Source organism: Canis aureus, chromosome 1 (assembly GCF_053574225.1).
Source record: "Canis aureus isolate CA01 chromosome 1, VMU_Caureus_v.1.0, whole genome shotgun sequence".
Lineage (NCBI taxonomy): Eukaryota > Metazoa > Chordata > Mammalia > Carnivora > Canidae > Canis > Canis aureus.
This window is the reverse complement of record NC_135611.1, coordinates 79,296,239-79,314,305: the sequence shown is the minus strand read 5'-3', so window position 1 is coordinate 79,314,305 and position 18,067 is coordinate 79,296,239. Positions and strand designations below refer to the sequence as shown.

Below are 18,067 nucleotides of genomic sequence, written 5' to 3'. Positions count from 1 at the left end.
CAGGCCAATTGTTGGAAAGACAATCTTTCAAAACTCACACAAAGAGAAATAGATAATCTGAGTAAGCCTATATTTACTTTTAAAATTGAATCAATAATTAATAACTCTCAAAACAGAAAACACAAGGCCCAGATGTGTTTACTGATTAACTCTACCATTTAAGGAAGAAATTATACCAATTCTACACAATATCTTTTAGAAGATTAAAGCAGGGGGAATACTTCCTACCTCATTCTATGAAGCCAGCATTATGCTAACATCACACTTAACGGTGAGAAACTAAAATCTTTCCTGCTATGGTTAGGAACAAGATAGGGGGTTTCCACTCAATACTCCCTTTCAACATTTACCAGAAATTCTAGCTAATGCAATGAGCGAAGAAAAGGAAATAAAATGAGTACAGATGGAAAAGGAGAAACTAAAACTGTCTTTGTTTTTGCAGATGACATGACTGTCTAATATGAGAAAAAAAATCAGAAAAAATATCCAAAAACTTCTGAAACTAATAAGTGATCAGAGGAAGGTTGTCCACACCTATTAGAAGGGCCAGCCTCCAGAACTCTGACAACATCAAATGCTGACTGCTGACAACAATGTAGAGCAACACAAAGTCTTGTTCATTGTTAGTTGGTGTGTGAAATGGTGCAGCTACTTTGGAAGATAGTTTGATGATTTTATATAAGTAAACATACTGTTAAAACAAATGAGTAAATGGACAAACAAAAAGCAGAATCCTATAAATACAGAAAACAAACTGATGGTTGCCAGAGGGAAGGGGGGTGTGCAGATGGACAGAATGTGTGAAGAGGAGTGGGAGATATAGGCTTCTAGTTATGGAATGAATGAAGTCACAGGAATTAAAGGTAGAACATAGAAAATGCAGTCAATGATATTGTAATGATGTTGTATGGTGACAGATGGCAGCCACACTTGTGGTGAGCACAGCATAGTCTATAGAGATGTTGAATCACACTATGTTATACACCTGATACTAATGTAATCTTATGTGTCAACTACACTCAAATAAAAAAAATTAAAAAGCAAACAAGAAAAACTAAACATTTTCTTGCCATACAACCTAGCAATTGCTCTCCATACAACCTAGCAATTGCTCTCCTTGGTATTTACCCAAAGAAGTTGAAAAGTCCACATAAAAAGCTGCATACGGATGTACACAGTAGCTTTAATTGCCAACACTTGTTATCAACCAAGGTATACTTCAATGCATAAATGGATGAATATCTGTGGTACATCCAGACACTGGAATACTATTCAGTGCTAAAATACAATGGGCTCTCAAGCCATGAAAATACATGGAAGAAACTTAAATGCATATTACTGAACCAAAGAAGCCAATCTGAAAGACTACACATTATATGATTTCTACTCTATGACATATTAGAATAGATAAAAGTATGGAGACGGTAAAAAGGTCAATAGTTTTCCAGGGATTAGGGTCAAGAAAGGGATGAAAAGGCAGAGCAGAGAGGATTTGGGGGACAGGGAAACTAGACTACAGAGGTAGATATATGTCATTATACATCTGTCCAAACTCATAGAATATAGGACACCAAGAATGAACCAATGACTGTCGACTTGAGCCATAATAATGTTTCGATGTAGGCTCATCAATTATAACAAATATGCCACTCTGGTGTGGGAAGTTGATACTGTGCTTACATGGGGGCAGAAGAGATATGTGAACTCCCTACTTTCTGCTCAGTTTGGCTATGAACCTAAAACCACTCCAAAAAATAAAGTCTAATTTTAAAGGAGAAGAGAAAAGACTTCTATCAAGGCTATTTTGCACAGTGCTTGCCCTCCTCCTGCCGTGTAGCTGACAATAAAGAGCAAGAATCTCTTCCATGCCTTGGCAAAGTGTCATACTCCGTTCTGAGTCTGGTATCCACTTCTGACATTTTATCCTTTGTGCTTTTAATGTCTGGAGATATATAGATATATCTGAAAGTTCCTTTAATGTGAAGCTTTTGGCTGACATCGTTTACTCTCGGACATCTTCATCCTTTTGTCCCTTCCATCCCTTCCCTTCATCCCTTTCCACAGGTACTGATTGTGCCTTTACTAAGTAGCTTTGGTTGCATATTTACTCTCACTGTGCCTGCAGATTCAACATCCCCAGAGGCAGCTATTTCTGTAGCGGTTCCTTCATATTCTGTGAGAATTGCACTTCCAAAGAATCGCTTTCTGTTCCCTTGTGACACGTGTCCCTTTATTGTCTCTCCCTCCCACTCAAGATTGTCCAGTTTTGTGATCTGTGATGTGGATGTTCAAGAGGAGGACAAAGAAGCAGCAGAATGACATGTTTGCTGTCTGGGTATCTGTGTGTGAACTGAATAACGTGCACGGGGACCAAGCACTGCCCGACCGTGAAGGAAGTGACTGCTGATCACGACACACATCTGTTATCTGTATGGTAATTTGAGATCTGAGGAATTAGCTATGAAGTTTGTACTTCATGTTCTTTCTCACCCTTAATATATGGTGGTAACTGAAATGTGAATTGTGTTGCTCTGGGACCAATATTATTTAACGAAATAGTGGTAACTGAAATTTGTGCAGAGGTGTGCAATGCAGAGCAAAAACTGCCTGTATAGTATGCATTTGGTAATATTTTATTGTAAGAAAAGAATAATATAGAGGAACATAAGGTAGGATGAGAAATACTGTTCTTATTATGATGAAGTCTTTGCCTAAGCAGAACATGAAAGTGAGATATCAGAAAGAACCAGACAGGGGATTGGACTTCGTGTAACTTAAAAAATTCTACATGGCAAAAAGTAATCTAAACGGATTTACATACAGAGGCAGTGAAACACCGGGACACCTACACCCCAGTGTTTATAGCAGCAATGTCCACAATAGCCAAACTGTGGAAGGAGCCTCATGTCCATCGAAAGATGAATGGATAAAGAAGATGTGGTTTATGTATACAATGGAATATTACTCAGCCATTAGAAACAACAAATACCCACCATTTGCTTAGACGTGGATGGAACTGGAGGGTATTATGCTGAGTGAAGTAAGTCAATCGGAGAAGGACAAACAGTGTATGTTCTCATTCATTTGGGGAATATAAAAAATAGTGAAAGGGAATAAAGGGGAAAGGAGAGAAAATGAGTGAAAATATCAGTGAAGATGACAGAACATGAGAGACTCCTAACTCTGAGAAACACACAAGGGGTAGTGGAAGGGGAGGTGGGCGGGAGGGTGACTGGGTGACGGGCACTGAGGGGGGCACTTGATGGGATGAGCACTGGGTGTTATGCTATATGTTGGCAAATTGAACTTCAATAAAAATAAATAAATAAATAAATAAATAAATAAATAAATAAATAAATAAATAAAATAAAGTTACAAGACAAGTGACAAATTAGGAATTATAAACATCTGACCAAGAATTTGGCCAACCATTCCTTCTTCTACAACAGTGTAAGGATGGGAAATCTAAGGGATTTGAACCTCAGGAATCAGTAGTCGGGAGGTTAAACTCCATTTCTCACCATGCGAACTTCATGCTATGTAGTGCAAAGCATCTTCCAATAGGAAAGGCAGTGTATCCTCAGTCTAATCCCGATCCTGTGCAATACACTTAGAGAAATGTTGAGTAACTTTGTGATAGATGAATCTGTTTTCTGTTCTATAAGAAAAGAACAATTAACAGAATGTCTGTTTCTCCTGGGGCAGAATTCCACTATTGTCTCTGCACCACTGAGCTTTGCAAAATGTTGAAACACACAGTCTGTAGCAAATCACTCTTAAACAATCAAGAGGGAAAGAAATGGAAAGGCTAATGAACTTGCCAATTACCCTTGTAGCCCCAGCTTCTGAATATAAGGATGATGGAAGATACCTGATTCCATGTATGGAGACCCTCTGGGGCATAGAGATTCAAATGAAGCAGAGTAGGGAGGAATGCCTCTGCTAACCCACCAGAGGTTGGATTATTTAGAGTTTCAACGAGGAAATGTTGATTAAGAAATGAGAGGATACAGGCAGGAGCAGCTCCTGAAATGGTGCCTAAGTACCTCAAATATTCCTCAGGAATCCCACGGACAACTATGTCAGAGTAGAGCTGACAAATGGAGTATAATAAGCACAGAGATCATGCCCTTGTCAGCCAGCATACAGAGAGCATTACTGATCCTCAGCAAATCATTACTGATCCTCGGAAAAATGTACTGTGATTGGGTAGATGTGTGATATTGGAGATGGGTTTGCAGCTGCACTTGCCAAATCACCTTTGCAAAGCATAGTAGGTCATGGCCAGAGAAGCAAAGGCTGCTCTGCTCTTTCTCAAGCAGAAAGGGATTTTAAAAGGGCCAAGTTCTCTCCCAGAAATGATGGCGTTAGCCAATTATAGATTAGTGATTAGTACAAGCACCTGTGATTCCCTCAGCTAATCTCAGTCTTGAAGTTGGGGTAGAAGATCTCAGGTGCTGGGTGATCAGTCACAATCCCTCTGAACAGGTGCTTAATCAGGACCGGATAGGATGCATTCAGCTTTGGGCACCTGACAGCTGGTACTAGCTCTTTCTCTGCCCTCCAGGATGGCCTTAGACAAGTCCTTTACACCTTTGCCTCTACAGTTTTTATTGTCTTGTTTATGTATACGAAGTGGTGGTCACACTGCTTGGTGACATATTCAATTAAAAAAGCCCTCCATTACCAAGTGCAAACCGAACAAAGAATGCTTTCTCTTAGTAAGCCTAAATAGCAGTTTTCTGAACTCTTTTTACTCCAGGCGACGTTCATTAATACACCAGGAGAACAAAGTGCAGAAGAAGACAGGACATAGACTTTCATCCAATGTGGTCCTGAGACTTGTGACTCTTAAACAAGCATACCCAGTGGTTAAGAACACAGGTTAGGGGGCAGCCCGGTTGGCTCAACGGTTTAGCGCCGTCTTCAGCCCAGGGTGTGATCTTGGAGAACCGGGATTGAGTCCCACATCAGGCACCCTGCATGGAGCCTGCTTCTCCCTTTGCCTGTGTCTCTGCCTCTCTCTCTCTATGTCTCTAATGAATAAATAAAAAAATCTTTAAAAACAAAACAAAACATCACAGGTTAGCAGTGGTTGAATGTGTCTGAAAGTCAGGATGCCAGAATTTAAAAATTGCCATTCTGAAACATCTTAAGGCCTTGGGACAAATTACTTCCTAAACTTTTTTCCTGCATCTTAGAAAATAAAGTAACTGCCTTATTATAGGTTGAATAATACTCCCACTCCAAAATGTCCATGCCTTGATCCCCAAAACTTGAGAATGTTACCTGAAATGGCAAAAGGGATTTGCAGATGGGATTGCTAAGGATCTGAAGATGGAGCTTTTATATTATTTTGGATTATCTGATGGACCCTGAAAGTAATCCCAAGTGTTCTTCTAAAAGAAAGGGAGAAGGAGATTTTACTACAAAGACAATGTGTCAAAGAAGCAGGGATCAGATTGATGTGGCCAAAAGCCAAGGAATGCTGGCAGCCACCAGAAGCTAGGAAAGGCAAGGAATGGATTCTCCTTTAGGGCTTCCGGAGGGAGCACAGCCCTGTCAACTCCTGATTTCAGCCTAGTGAAAATGTTTTCAGACCTCTGACTTCCAGACCTGTAAGAAAATAAATGTGTTTTAAGCCACCAAGTTTGTGGTGATTTGTTACAGCAGCCATAGGGAACTTATACTTCATAGGAACTGTGACTGGAAAAAAAATGTGTGACTGGACATGCACTTAGCAACATGTCTGTTGCTCAGTAGGGATGCTGTGAATGTATTTTATTTTTGGAAACTAAAGCTTTGGTTTTGAGGAATCATCAAAACCAGTACAATGGTCATCATTTTTCTTCATGTTCATCCTGGTAAAAATGTCTAGATGCCTGGTAGGAAGATCTTTCTTCTCCCCACAACCTCCGTCTTCTAATACTTGGAGGAGAAAAGTTCCTTTTTCCTCATTCAAGTCACATTATTTCCCTTTCAATTTTCATTACTCTTCATTCAACCAGTCTTTCTAAACCTTAAAGAAAACAAAGGCATTTCTCAATGGATTCAGGTGCTACCTGAAATTAACATTTCAACCAGATTATTATTTCTAGGTCTTATTACCAGCAATTTCTGAAAATTAACTCCTCTCCAGTTTCTGTGCTCATTCATTTCCTCATATCTCTCTTCTGCTTTGAGTTCATGCTTGTCAACTTAGTCCTTTTCCTAAACTCATTTTATAATAAGGTAACCCAGCAAAGTGATTAAAGTCTAGATGGTCTGGTTTTACATCCTGGGTTTTGCTACCAACTTACTGTGTGACTTGGACAAGCTATATAACCTTTCTGGTTTCCCCCAAAAAGTGGATATTATTAATAATACCTATAGGTTGCTATTATGGGGATTAAGTGAGTTAATATTTGCTAAGCACTTGTCATAGTGTAAGCACTACAAATATGTTTGTTAACAATGATAAATGCAAAATTCAAGCATATAACTTTCTCAACATCCTATCATAACTTTGAGATATATATTTGATGAAATCAATATAAGTCTTTTTAAGAGGAACAGAAAGATATTTCTGTCCAGAAAATATTTTTGAGTGATTGTCCATGTGGCTAACTTAGGTAGTAGCCAATGTTTCCAAATTTCTGTATGACAGCCTTGATTAGTCTAATGGAAAACTAGAAACTGAACTTCTGTTTTAAAGCCTTTACCTCAAGGCCCTTCACTGCCATCTCTTTATGCATAAACTTTCATTCGTCCTCCACGTTATGAAAATCTACTTCTAAGTCTCTGATGTCAAGCTCAGCATGGATTTAACAAAAAGACACTACATCAGAGAGAGAATTTTTCAGGCCTGGTTTTGTCTTGTTTTGTTTGGTTGCCCTCCTTGCACATGTAGCCTCAGACAAAATCAGGAGATCCACATCATGGCTCTAATTCTTAGCACCTGTTTGATTCTGCCAGCCTCAGTTTTCCTAATCTGGAAGGGATATCTGAGGACAACACTGTCTTAGGACTGCTAAAAAGAACATTTCCAGCTCTGTCTCAGGTGAGGTGTGAACTGCTGCTGGGAAGCCTGGTTACATCACATGACCCTGGGATCTTAGCAGTGATTAGGTCAGGAAGGGCCTGTGCAGGCACATCACACTCAGGTAGTTTCTAGATCTTTAAAATGAATATATTTAGGGCAAGAAAGATATGCATACATGAGTCTGAACCACTGAAATTTTTCACAAGCTACCATTTAGTTCTTGAGAAATATATGTAGGGAAAATGTCCTGCTTATTACTAACTGGAGTTGTAGCCCAAAATGCCATATAAAATGTTTAATCTTGTAAAATGTATGGGGCCTTTGGTGAACTCTCACTTAAGGTCTAAACCAGTATTTGGTATAATATAGAAAGTGGACTATTTGCATCATAATTACCTGGAGTGCTGGTTGAAATCCAGACTGTTGTTTCTCCCACAGAGCTACAAACTTAGGATAGTGGGGCCAGAATTATGCATTTTTCATAATTAGTGATTAGTGAGCATTTCTGGCCTAGCCTAAAAGCAGTTTGAATGGCCCCTTTGGCTTCCTTTCTCTTATACTTTGATCTTGTATCTTCCAAACTGAGAAGGGGGAGGGGTGAAGGGTTCTAGGAAAGGAAGGGACCTGGCTAAGTAAACACCACTGAGTTTGAAAATAAAATAGTTTAGGTCGCCTGAGTGGCTCAGTATGTGAATCATCTGCCTTCAGTTCAGGTCATGATCTTGGGGTCCTGGGATTGAGCCCTGAACCAGGCTCCTTGCTCAGCAGGGAGCCTGCTTCTCCTTTTCCCTCTGTCTACCATGTTCTCTCTCTGTGTCAAATAATAAATCTCAAAAAAAGAAAATAAAATTATTAATGAGTGAGCGAGCAGTGCAAAGATTGAAAAAAGAGGGAAACAATTCAAATTTTAGGAAAAATTATTAAAAATGTATGAGAAAATAGTAGATGAAATATCAAGCAAACTAAAATAGAGCATGATTTTAAACAAGGAATGGTAAAGACCAGTAGGAGTGCTATACTGACAGAGTAGAAAATATAATCCTACCACATTATTTTCCCCAGGACTAAGCAATACTTGGTCAATACAGGCTGTTGGTTTTCAGCCCTTAGAGCCAAGCTGTGGATAAAACACAGAACACTTTGCTACAATTGTATGGAAACATGTAAATACTAACAGCACAAACAAAAGCAAACATGTTATTGATAGAAAGTAAGTTAAGTGAGTTAGTTATGCAAGGGGAGAGACAAGGCAGAGGAGCCATGGCACACAGGATCATGCATAGAGGAAAATCACGAGATTAAGGTGAAAGTAAGTAACACAAGAAATAAATAATTGTTAATATTTCTTGACCTGTCCTGTGTGTTAGACACTAAAGGCTGCAAATACGTTACTATTTGCATTATCATAAGCAACCCCATAAGGTAGGTTGTGATTCTAATTCAAGTGGTGCATCATCAGAACCACAGCTTTTAGCCCTTTGCTACCACTTCCTTCACCAATAAACCCAGCGCAGTTACATGAAGGTACAACGAGGAAGCAGCAAAATTAATTGAATATGATGTTTGGAAAGGAAGAGGGAGAGAAAACAGTGGGAGTGGAATTTATCTTCCTCCATCATGTTAGAGTGGTAAAAACGTTGTCTAAAATGAGTATGTCATGATACAGCAGGATAAGCATAACGTTTAGAATTGTGGGGGTGACATCAAAGTAGCAAGAAACTGACTCTGGAGAGGGGACCTTGAGGGAGAAGGGCTGCATTTCACTATCCTTCAAGTTGCTGTTAGGCTCAGGTATTCTTTTCATAAAAATAAAATGTCTATATAGAAATTGCTTCTACTGCATAAGTGCATCAAAACATGATATTCAAAATCATCTTTACCTCTACCACATATTTGTTAAATATTTTACAAATATTATTCAGGGTATTACTTTTAGCTTGAAGGCTTAAAAAAAAAGTCAAGAAGTAGGAATTTTTAAAAGTTGTCCCTGGTAACATTACCAGACAGGGCTGAGAGAGGGTGCAGGACTATTAGAAGCAAACTGGATTTCAACCCTGCTTCTGAGAGGCAGTTCTGACTACAAAGGGTAGGCAATTCTTTGCAGCCAGGGAGCAGGAGCTTTGATCCTCTGGAACTGTAATAAACAACTTAGAGTAAATGAATCGGGCAGCAGGGTGCCTGGAGGGGTCCAGCAGCCTCTGTGTGCTGGTGCTCTTTGTTTTTACAGGGCTGATCTCATAAATGTTGCACTAGGCTCAGTGCTGTGCATTTTTAAGCTCAGTTATCATATTTTTCCACGTGTTTACTTCATAAAAGTAGGCACTTTTATGCTCCTGTTAAAATGGGATCTCCTATTTGAATTGCCTGCTGAAGGCAAGGAAAGCACTTTTGCCTAAGGAGCTCATTAGCATGCATATATATGCATATGCCCTATCTCCATCCTATCTCTATCTGTATATCTACTTACTTACCCACCTACCTACCTACCTATCATCTGTGCATCTATCCTTATTTATAGAATGACAACAACATGGGTTATAAGTTACTTCCTTATCTTAGCCTTCCCAAAATCTTGCAACGTAAATAGGCCACGGAGAAAGCACTGAGTTCCTGGAGACTCTTGAAGGTTGGTCTACCATTAGTCATCGCACAGCCAATAAATGGTGCAGAGTATTCAACCCAAATCTTCTCTTTCCTCCCTCTGCTGACCCTATGCCAGCCACCCACATTAGTTTATAACTGCTCCCTGAGGGTATCCGGTACCCCTCTAATGGGTCTTTGCAGCGATTATTCCAATTATTTACAATGCTTTTCCCTCAGATATTTCATTCATTCACCTCCCTCAAGCCTGTCAAATCCCACTTTTAGTGAGGCTTATCCTGTCCACTGTTAAAATTGAAGCTGTGCTTCTCTCTGCCTACAGCCTCAATGCTCCGTAGGCTACTCTGTTTTCCAAAGGAGTTGGAACTCACTAACCTAGCAGATAATTTACACGTATGTATTTTTCTCCCCTCCAACTAGAATGTAAGCCCCACAAGGTCAGGAATTTTGCCTTTATTAAGTCTAGTGGAGATCCAGAAAAGTTTAGGGTCAGCCAGAACTGGGCAAAATGGTGACACAGGTGATTTGATATTTTAGTGATTTAGATCAGAGCTGGGCTGATTATTGAAAAGGACCTGTTCTAGTGCGCTTAAGCAGCACAATAAATTCTAAGTCAACTGAAATTTCTAACACACACAGACAGAGCAGGCATGTATGTGCTCTTTTTCCATTTGCTTCTCCAGGCTCAAATCTGTCTTCTCTGGGTGAAGTGGGAACACGTAAGAAAGATTGGCCTAAGTCTAAACTAGGAAGGCACCCAAGAAAACATTTAAATAGTTTTAGAAAACTAAAATCATAGGGTGGTTTCCTTTCACTCATCAAGGGTTATTCAACCTCTATTGAGGTCAGAGTCGGGGGAGAGGAGAGCAAAGCACAGAGGGTGGAAGCAAGGACGAGTCACCTCATCTCTCCCTCCTTTGGACCTTCCTTCCTCCTGGATTCCCATCCCTTACACTCAAAATGCAGATTTCAGGTTCTGTGCGTGCAGCCAGAACCTGTGGCTACTTCCACATTCCAGTCACTGAGACACAGAAAATTTGGCACAAAGTCTGGTTCAACCCACCCCTCACATAGGTTCATTCTTTCTCTACTGCCGAGACAAAAAGACACACGAGCAAAGGCAGATTAGTGAGAACAAACTTTTATAGATATAGAAGTATATCTACGTAATCTGGGAAAGATAAGAGCCCATTGAGGGTCTGATACAGCAAAATCCATTTACTATGACACAGAATATGTGGGGGAATGTCTGTTCCGTAGAGGTTGAGATTCATGACAAAAGAAAGGAAGCAGTTGGTGGCGGCTCCTAGACAGGCTATGAAGGTTCCCCAGCCATGCGCAGAGCACAGAGCAGTGGACCAAGAACTTGCACACACAGCGCTGGCTCACCAAAGTCAGAGGGGTGCCCTGACTAGGGGCAGGTCCCCGTGTTCCAAGAGTGGAGATTTCTCTCTAAAAGGCATGGCGGTATCCCCCATTGCACCACCAGTGCTGTGGCTTGCGGGGGTTCTGTGTGCTCTGTAGGAATGGGGGACCGTTATGATGTCCAGTCGCAGTAGGTACGGTGCTGTTCCCAGGAGCACCAGGGGCCTTAGACACAGGTAGGCCCCCAGGGGTCTGAGGGCGGTTGCCGATACAGAGGGCTGCCATCATAGACACGATGATGTTCTCATCTGTGCTTGCATCAGGTGGGCCCCCGGTATGCTGACATAAAGCAGGAATTCCAGGTCTTCCAGTCGTGGGAGTGATGTTGTTCCCCGCCTTCACACCACTTACCTGCTGGGCAGGTGGGCCCCGGGTGCCTGGCGGGAAGGTAGAACTAGAAGTGCATCGAAGCACTGAGATCTCGGTGCTGCTCCTTGCAACTAAAAGTGAGGTCGTGTGGCCAGGCAAGGCCCTGGTGCTCTGTAAGAGGGAAACACGCACGAGCTTGGACACACAGACCTTTGTGGTGGTGGCGTTTCCACACGGAGAAGTGCTGTGGCTTGGGGGGGTCCTTCCCCGGATTTGGTTCTTCCTGGTGATCCTTGGGGACACGTACTGGCAGTGGGCGCACCAGAGCCTCCAACAGGGGGAATGGTGGTGTTTCCCATCACAGTACCGCCTGTGATTTGGGCAGGTGGGCCCCTGGTGCCTGGATGGAAAGTGGCACGAGAAGCATGTCCCAATACTGGGACAGTACTAGCCCTTGCTATAGCAGCAGCTGGACTTCCATGCGATGGATTGGAGGCTATCTGACCAAGAGGACGAGCCGAAGGGGTGCTGGATGTCGCCTTCAGTCCAGCTCCAACGTTGAATGCTCCTGACGCCTGTGAGCGAAAGGAACCTGGTGTGGACACATTAAGCCCATCCATGGGGATTGCAGGTCCCACAAAGGTCTGTGGGCCTGTAGTGGTAGCCATGACTGATAAACCACTGGGGACTGCAGGCCCCACAAAGGTCTGAGAGCCTGTGGTGGTAGCCATGAGTGGTGAGCCACTGAGGACTACAGGCCCCACAAACATCTGTGGGCCTGTGGTGGTAGCCAGGAGTAGTGATCCACTGGGGAGTGCAGGCCCCACAAAGGTCTGTGGGCCTGTTGTGGTAGCCGTGAGTGGGGAGCTACTCGGGACTGCAGGCCCCACAAATATCTGTGGGCCTGTAGTGGTAGCAGGGACTGCAGGCCCCACAAAGGTCTGTGGGCCTGTAAGAGTAGCTGTTATCGGTGAGCCATTGAGGACATCAGGGCCCACAAATGTCTGTGGGCCAGTAGTGGTAGCAGGCACTGCAGACCCCAGAAAGTTCTGTGGGCCCGTAGTGGTAGCCGTGAGTGGTGAGCCACTGGGGACTGCAAGCCCCAAAAAGGTCTGTGGGCCTGTAGGAGTATCTGTAACTGGTGAGCTATTGAGGACCATAGGCCCCACGACGGTCTGTGGGCCTGTAGTGGTACCTGTAACTGGTGAGCTACCGTTCCCAGTGCTAGGGATCCCAGTGGGACCTCCAAAGCCAGTCGTGGTAGAACGAGGAGTGTGGAGAATACCTGGCTGGTTACCATAGGCCGTCTGCTTGTTGACAGTGGTGCCAAAAGGAGAGCCTGCCAACCCCGATTGCATTGTGCTGCCCTGCTGCCCTGTTTCCCTGTAGCCCTGCAGCCCTGCGAGGCCTGTAGCATTGTTGCCCTGTTGCCCTACAGCCCTGCTGCCCTGCGAGGCCAGTAGCCCTGCCGCCCTGCAGCCCTGCAGTTCTGCTGCCCTGGGAGGTCTGCATCACTGCCGCTCTGTTGCCCTACAGCCCTGCTGCCCTCCTGCCCTGCTGCCCTGCTGACCTGCTGCCCCACAGTTGTGATGCCCTGGGAGGCTTGAAGCCCTGCCACCCTGCCGCCCGGCCTCCATGCCGCCCTGACGCCCTGCTGCCCTTCAGCCCTGACGCCCTGTGATACCTACAGCCCTGCTGCACTGGGAGGCCTGGAGCCCTGCTGCCCTGGGATACCAGCAGCCCTGCCGCCTTGTGAGGCCTGTAGCCCTGCCCCCCTAGGAAGCCTGCAGCCCTGCTGCCTTGCCATACCTGCAGCCCACCGCCTGCGAGGACTAGCTCTACCACCCTGGGAAGCCTGCAGCCCTTCTTCGCTGCTGCCCTGCAACCCTGACCCCCTGTGAGGCCTGCAGCCCTGGAAGCCCTGCAGCCCTTCCTCCTTGCTGCCCTGAAGCCCTGCCCCCCTGCCAGGCCTGTAGCCCTGCTGCCCTGGGAGGCATGCAGCCCTGCTGCCCTGCTGCCCTGCCACCCCGCCCCCCTACGAGGCCTGCAGCCTGGGCACCCTGGGAGGCCTGTAGCCCTGCTGCCGTCCCGCCCTGTAGCCCTGATGCCCTGTGAGGACTGCAGTCCTGATGCCCTGCCACCCTGCCAACCTGGGAGGCTTGCAGCATTGCCACCCTGTTGCCCTGAACCCCGGTTGTCCTGTGAGGCCTGCAGCCATGCTGCCCTGCTGCCCTGCTGCTTTGTTGTCCTGCAGTCCTGCAGCCCTGAGATTCCTGTAGCCCTGCCATCCTGGGAGACCTGCCCTACCACCCTGGGAGGACTGCAGCCCTCCTGCCCTGCTGCCTTGCAGCCCAGCTGCCCTGCCTCTGGGCCGCTCTGGGAGGCCTATCACCCTGCATCCCTGCTGCCCTGCAGCCATGCTGCCCTTCTGCCCTGCTGCCCTGCGAGTCCTGCAGCCCTGCCACCCTGGGAGGCCTAAAGCCCTGCCTCCCTGCTGAGGCCTGCAGCCCTGCTACCCTCCTGCCCTGCAGCCCTGCAGCCCTGCCATCCTGCGAGGCCACAGTATTGCCACCCTGGGAGGCCTGAAGCCCTGCCTCCCTGCTGCCCTGCAGCACTGCCGCCCTGCAATGACTGGAGCCCTGCCATCCTGGGGGCTTGCAGCCCTGCTGCCATGCTTCCCTGCAGCTGTGCTACCCTGTGAACCTGCAGCACTGCAGCCCTGGAAGGCCTGTGACCTGTCCTCCTGCTGCCCTGCAGCCCTGCCACCCATCCACCGTGGGAGGCCAACAGCCCTGCTGACTGGCTGCCCTGCTACACTGCTACCCTGATCCCCTGCAGCAATGTCGCCCTGGGAGGCCACAGCCCTGCCGCCCTGTCAGATCTGCCACCCTGCTGCCCTGCAACCATGGAAGGCCTACTGACCTGCAGCCCTGCCACCCTGTCAGACCTGCCTCACTGCTGACCTGCACCTCTATCACCCAGGGAGGCCTGCAGCCCTGCCGCCTGGCCAGCCTGCAGCACTGCCACCCTGCGAGGCCTGCAGTCTCGTCAAACTCAGAGGCCTGCAGCCCTGCCGCCCTGCTGCCCTACTGCCCTGCAAGGCTGCAGCCCTGCCGCACTGTGAGGCCTGCAGCCTGGCCACCAGTGTCACCCACCCGGCCTTTAAGGTTTCTGAGCAGACACTGGACCCCGACCTGACTGGATGCTGCCTCCTCTGGCCCCCTCTCACTGGCAGGTAAGTTCTTTTCTTTATGGGAATTTGGCAATACCACACCTAGAATGGACAACGCTCGTTGGGTCATAGAGACGGTAGTGGCATAGTTTGGGTTCGAACCCAGCCTGACTCTCCCAGAGCTTTTCCTCAGGAGTGTGTGTTACCATTTTCTTAAAATTGATTTTTATTTTTCATAGTTCTTAGGGTACTTAGCACGGAGCTATACTTAATACGAGCTCAAGCACTGCCCAATATTAGGTCTTCTTTTGTTCAATTGATAAATGGATCAGAGACCACACTGAGCTCTGGTCTTAGAAGACAGAGGTCATAGACCAGCAGTCGTCAGCATAGCATCATGCCACATTCGTAATTCAGCCTTGCAGCTCTGATTTGATCTTTGGTCTCCCTTGCAGGATCCAAATGTGTAAGATTCTATGTAAAAATTTCATGTAAATCTCTAAAGATTATATTGTAGATAAATTGTAATCTACCTGAAAGGGATGCACCAGTGGATTATTGCATATGGATTAGAGGCTGGTTTCTCTGGCCTCTAGGACTATGTCTAGTAAGGCATCTCATTCATGTCTAGAGAGCAAATACATCATTTATTGGAAGTTAATGGTGGAGCAATGTAATGAATGGATTAAAGTAAGATCCTTATCCGTCATTATGAGTAGGCCAGCCAGGTTCGCCCTTCACCTCACATTGTTGGCAGCCACATGCAATTCGAGAAATTCTTACGCCCAAGAGAGGACACATACTCTTGGGCCTCTGGCAAGGGAAACATGTTTTATTGCCTAGGAGGTGGAAGCTTCAGCATGACGAGGAAGAGTTTGAAAATCCTCAAACACGTGGCTTTACCTAGTTTGAATCTTGTTTCTTTGGCTTACATCATTGAAGTGTTTTCTCTCTCACGGGGCTGATGTTGCGTTTTAGGAATATGACATGCAGAAGTTTCAGAACCAAGAATCCTACCGACCAGTAAAAAACATATATGTACATTTTTAAATGTCATATATTTATCTTTTATACTTAGAATAGCATTGGACATAATTCATATGTACAAAGTTAGTTTTAGCGTTCTGTTGAAGAGATTCCTTTTAGGCATGTTAGAGCGAATTCAGACTTCCATCCCCAACACATTTTGAGGTTGGTAGGACACAGAAGGTTTCAACCAGACTCACGTTCTGTTGGAAAAAAGGAGAATCGTTAGAAGCCCTTTCTAACCTCTCTAGGAGAGAAATGATTTACAGCTATGACATTTAACCATAATTCTTTGATATCATTTGGGAAGAGTTCAATAAAGAACAGTTTCTTGATTTTGTTTGTTTGAACAAAAATAGCAAGCTTGTACAAATTTTGGGCAAAGATTTCTTATAGGAACTCTGAAAAAGGTGGTCATGTCAGACGAATGTGAAAACAATAAATTACAGTCATATTAGTTCCACCTCTCTCTCTCTCTTTTTTTTTTTCTCAAGGAGGGAAATTTAAACATATAAGAGTTAGTATTTCAGGACAATAAAGGAAATTTGGACAAGGATATCCCAGAAAAACCTACCTCTTCATTTTTCTTGCCAAATGAGACGGGAGGGACAGGGTGCTTTTTTGAAATAAAGACCATGCTTTTATTTGTCCTTGAAAGTCAAAATAATAGTAGGTGACAAGTGGTTACTCTGAGATAATTTGGCTTGGCGGGAGCAAACATGTTGAGACAGAATTCGTCAAGGCAAAATATTGTTTTAAAAATGATTAATTTCATCATTAATTAAAATATTTTAATAATAACAGCAATTTATCGTTGCCAGGAAGATTACCTCTCGTCTGACAGTTTATACAGCGCAATCTCTGATTACAGCAAATGAAGCCATAGGCGGGCAGCCTTGATGGGATCTGTGGTAGTGGCAGTGAGCCATAGCTAACCACCTGTGTTTGACCACTCATCCCCTGTTCCCTTGTCTTCCTCACCAACAACCCATTGTAATTCATACAGAGTTAATATGGAGGGCAGACTGAATGATCCATGGAGCTCGTTAAATGAACTTTTATTCCCTAAAATACCTTTTGTCCCCTTGTTTACAGCCCACCTCTTCTCTCTTCTCTTTATTATAACCAAGGCTCAGCAGAAGCAAACTGGCTTTGTGCAGCTCCTTCTTAGTTGGTCTTTTCTTAATCATTTTATCATTCCTACATTTCACTTTTTGCCATCGAGAAATGTATCAAAACCTTTCTGTAGTGGATGACTTCCCCAGTCTCTTGGCATTGATTGCTTTCATTTTGGAAATTCTATGCTTTGTTAAATATGGTGTCAAAAGGAACAGAAAGTAAATATGTTTTTCTGGTCTGCCATCTTGAACTGAAAATACCTGTTGAATTTAGCACTCAGTATTCCCATGGGGGTGGAGGGAACAACCTCAGAATTCACAGATGTAACATTCAAGACTTCAACTTTTCTTGAGAAATCACTAAGGATTTAGCATGTAGTAATTTCTCCCCCCCCCCTTTTTTTAAAGGTTTTATTTATTCATTATGAGAGACATAGAAAGAGAGGCAGAGACACAGGCAGAGGGAGGAGAAGCAGGCTCCATGCAAGTAGCCCAATGTGGGACTTGATCCTGGGAATCTGGGATCACGCCCTGAGCCAAAGCCAAACGCTGCTGAGCCACCCAGTCGTCCCAGGATGTAGTAATTTCTAATGGGAAAATAATACCTATTTTCATGATAACACGAGATGATGAACATGAAAATCCTTTGTAAAGTTTAAAGCTCTATAAAACTGTTTTTTATTATTTTTTGCTATTTCACTGTGCCTGAACCTTGTTTCTGACATTGCTTATGTGAGAAAATGCCTTCTGGTTTTACCGTTTCAAAAAATAGACCGTAGTTTTCAGTAGCTCAATGAAAATGACATTGTTCTTCAAGGTTAGGGGTAAAGACACAAATGTTCCTTGACACGTATCACTTTATAATATTTTCAGCAACTAAGTTACTCATGTATTCCTCCTTCCAGGTTTGTTGAGGACCTACCACCAGCCAGAGGCTTTATGTTAGGTGTTGGAAATATTTTCCAGGTTTTAAGTATTTTAGGCTCTTTGGGCCATGTGCAGTTTCTGTAGCTTCTTCTCCTTCTCCAACAACTTTTCAAAATTTAAGAACCATTATTATCTCGTAGATCCTACAAGAACAGGCTGAGAACCCAGTTTGATCAGGGGACTGTTATTTGCTAACCCCTGCCCTACGCCTTCACTGAGTAGAAGGCACATCTTATTTCTTTATTATTATTTATTTATTCATGAGAGACACAGAGAGAGAGGCAGAGACATAGGCAGAGGGAGCAGCAGGCTCCCAGCAGGTAGCCTGATGTGAGACTTGATCCCAGGACCCCGGGATCACAACCTGAGCCAAAGGCAGATGCTCAACATCTGAGCCACCCAGGTGTCCCAGAAGGTCATCTTTAGAAATTCACTTCTTTAAACCAGTCATCGGTTTTCCTGATCTTG

The 18,067-nt window shown here is 44.4% G+C and overlaps 1 protein-coding gene and 1 long non-coding RNA gene across 7 annotated transcripts in view; one reads left to right on the top strand and one right to left on the bottom strand.

The window, feature by feature from the left end:
• The window catches only part of LOC144318716 (uncharacterized), a 188,519-nt gene that overhangs the window by 22,082 nt on the left and 148,370 nt on the right, over positions 1-18,067 (top strand). For 3 of the 6 annotated variants that reach the window (XR_013384774.1, XR_013384778.1, XR_013384773.1), the window contains exons 4-5: positions 2,256-2,434; positions 12,893-14,591. This is a non-coding gene — a long non-coding RNA (uncharacterized LOC144318716). Of the gene's footprint in view, positions 1-2,255; positions 2,522-4,762; positions 6,916-12,794; positions 14,592-18,067 lie in introns of those variants that run through there. The other 3 variants (XR_013384775.1, XR_013384779.1, XR_013384771.1) reach the window with 3 other exon arrangements.
• LOC144318687 (uncharacterized) overlaps positions 13,386-18,067 on the bottom strand; it is a 176,816-nt gene continuing 172,134 nt past the window's right edge. The window contains exon 2 of the transcript XR_013384768.1: positions 13,386-15,757. The gene's annotated coding sequence lies outside the window, so the exon portion shown is untranslated. The remainder of the gene's footprint in view (positions 15,758-18,067) is intronic.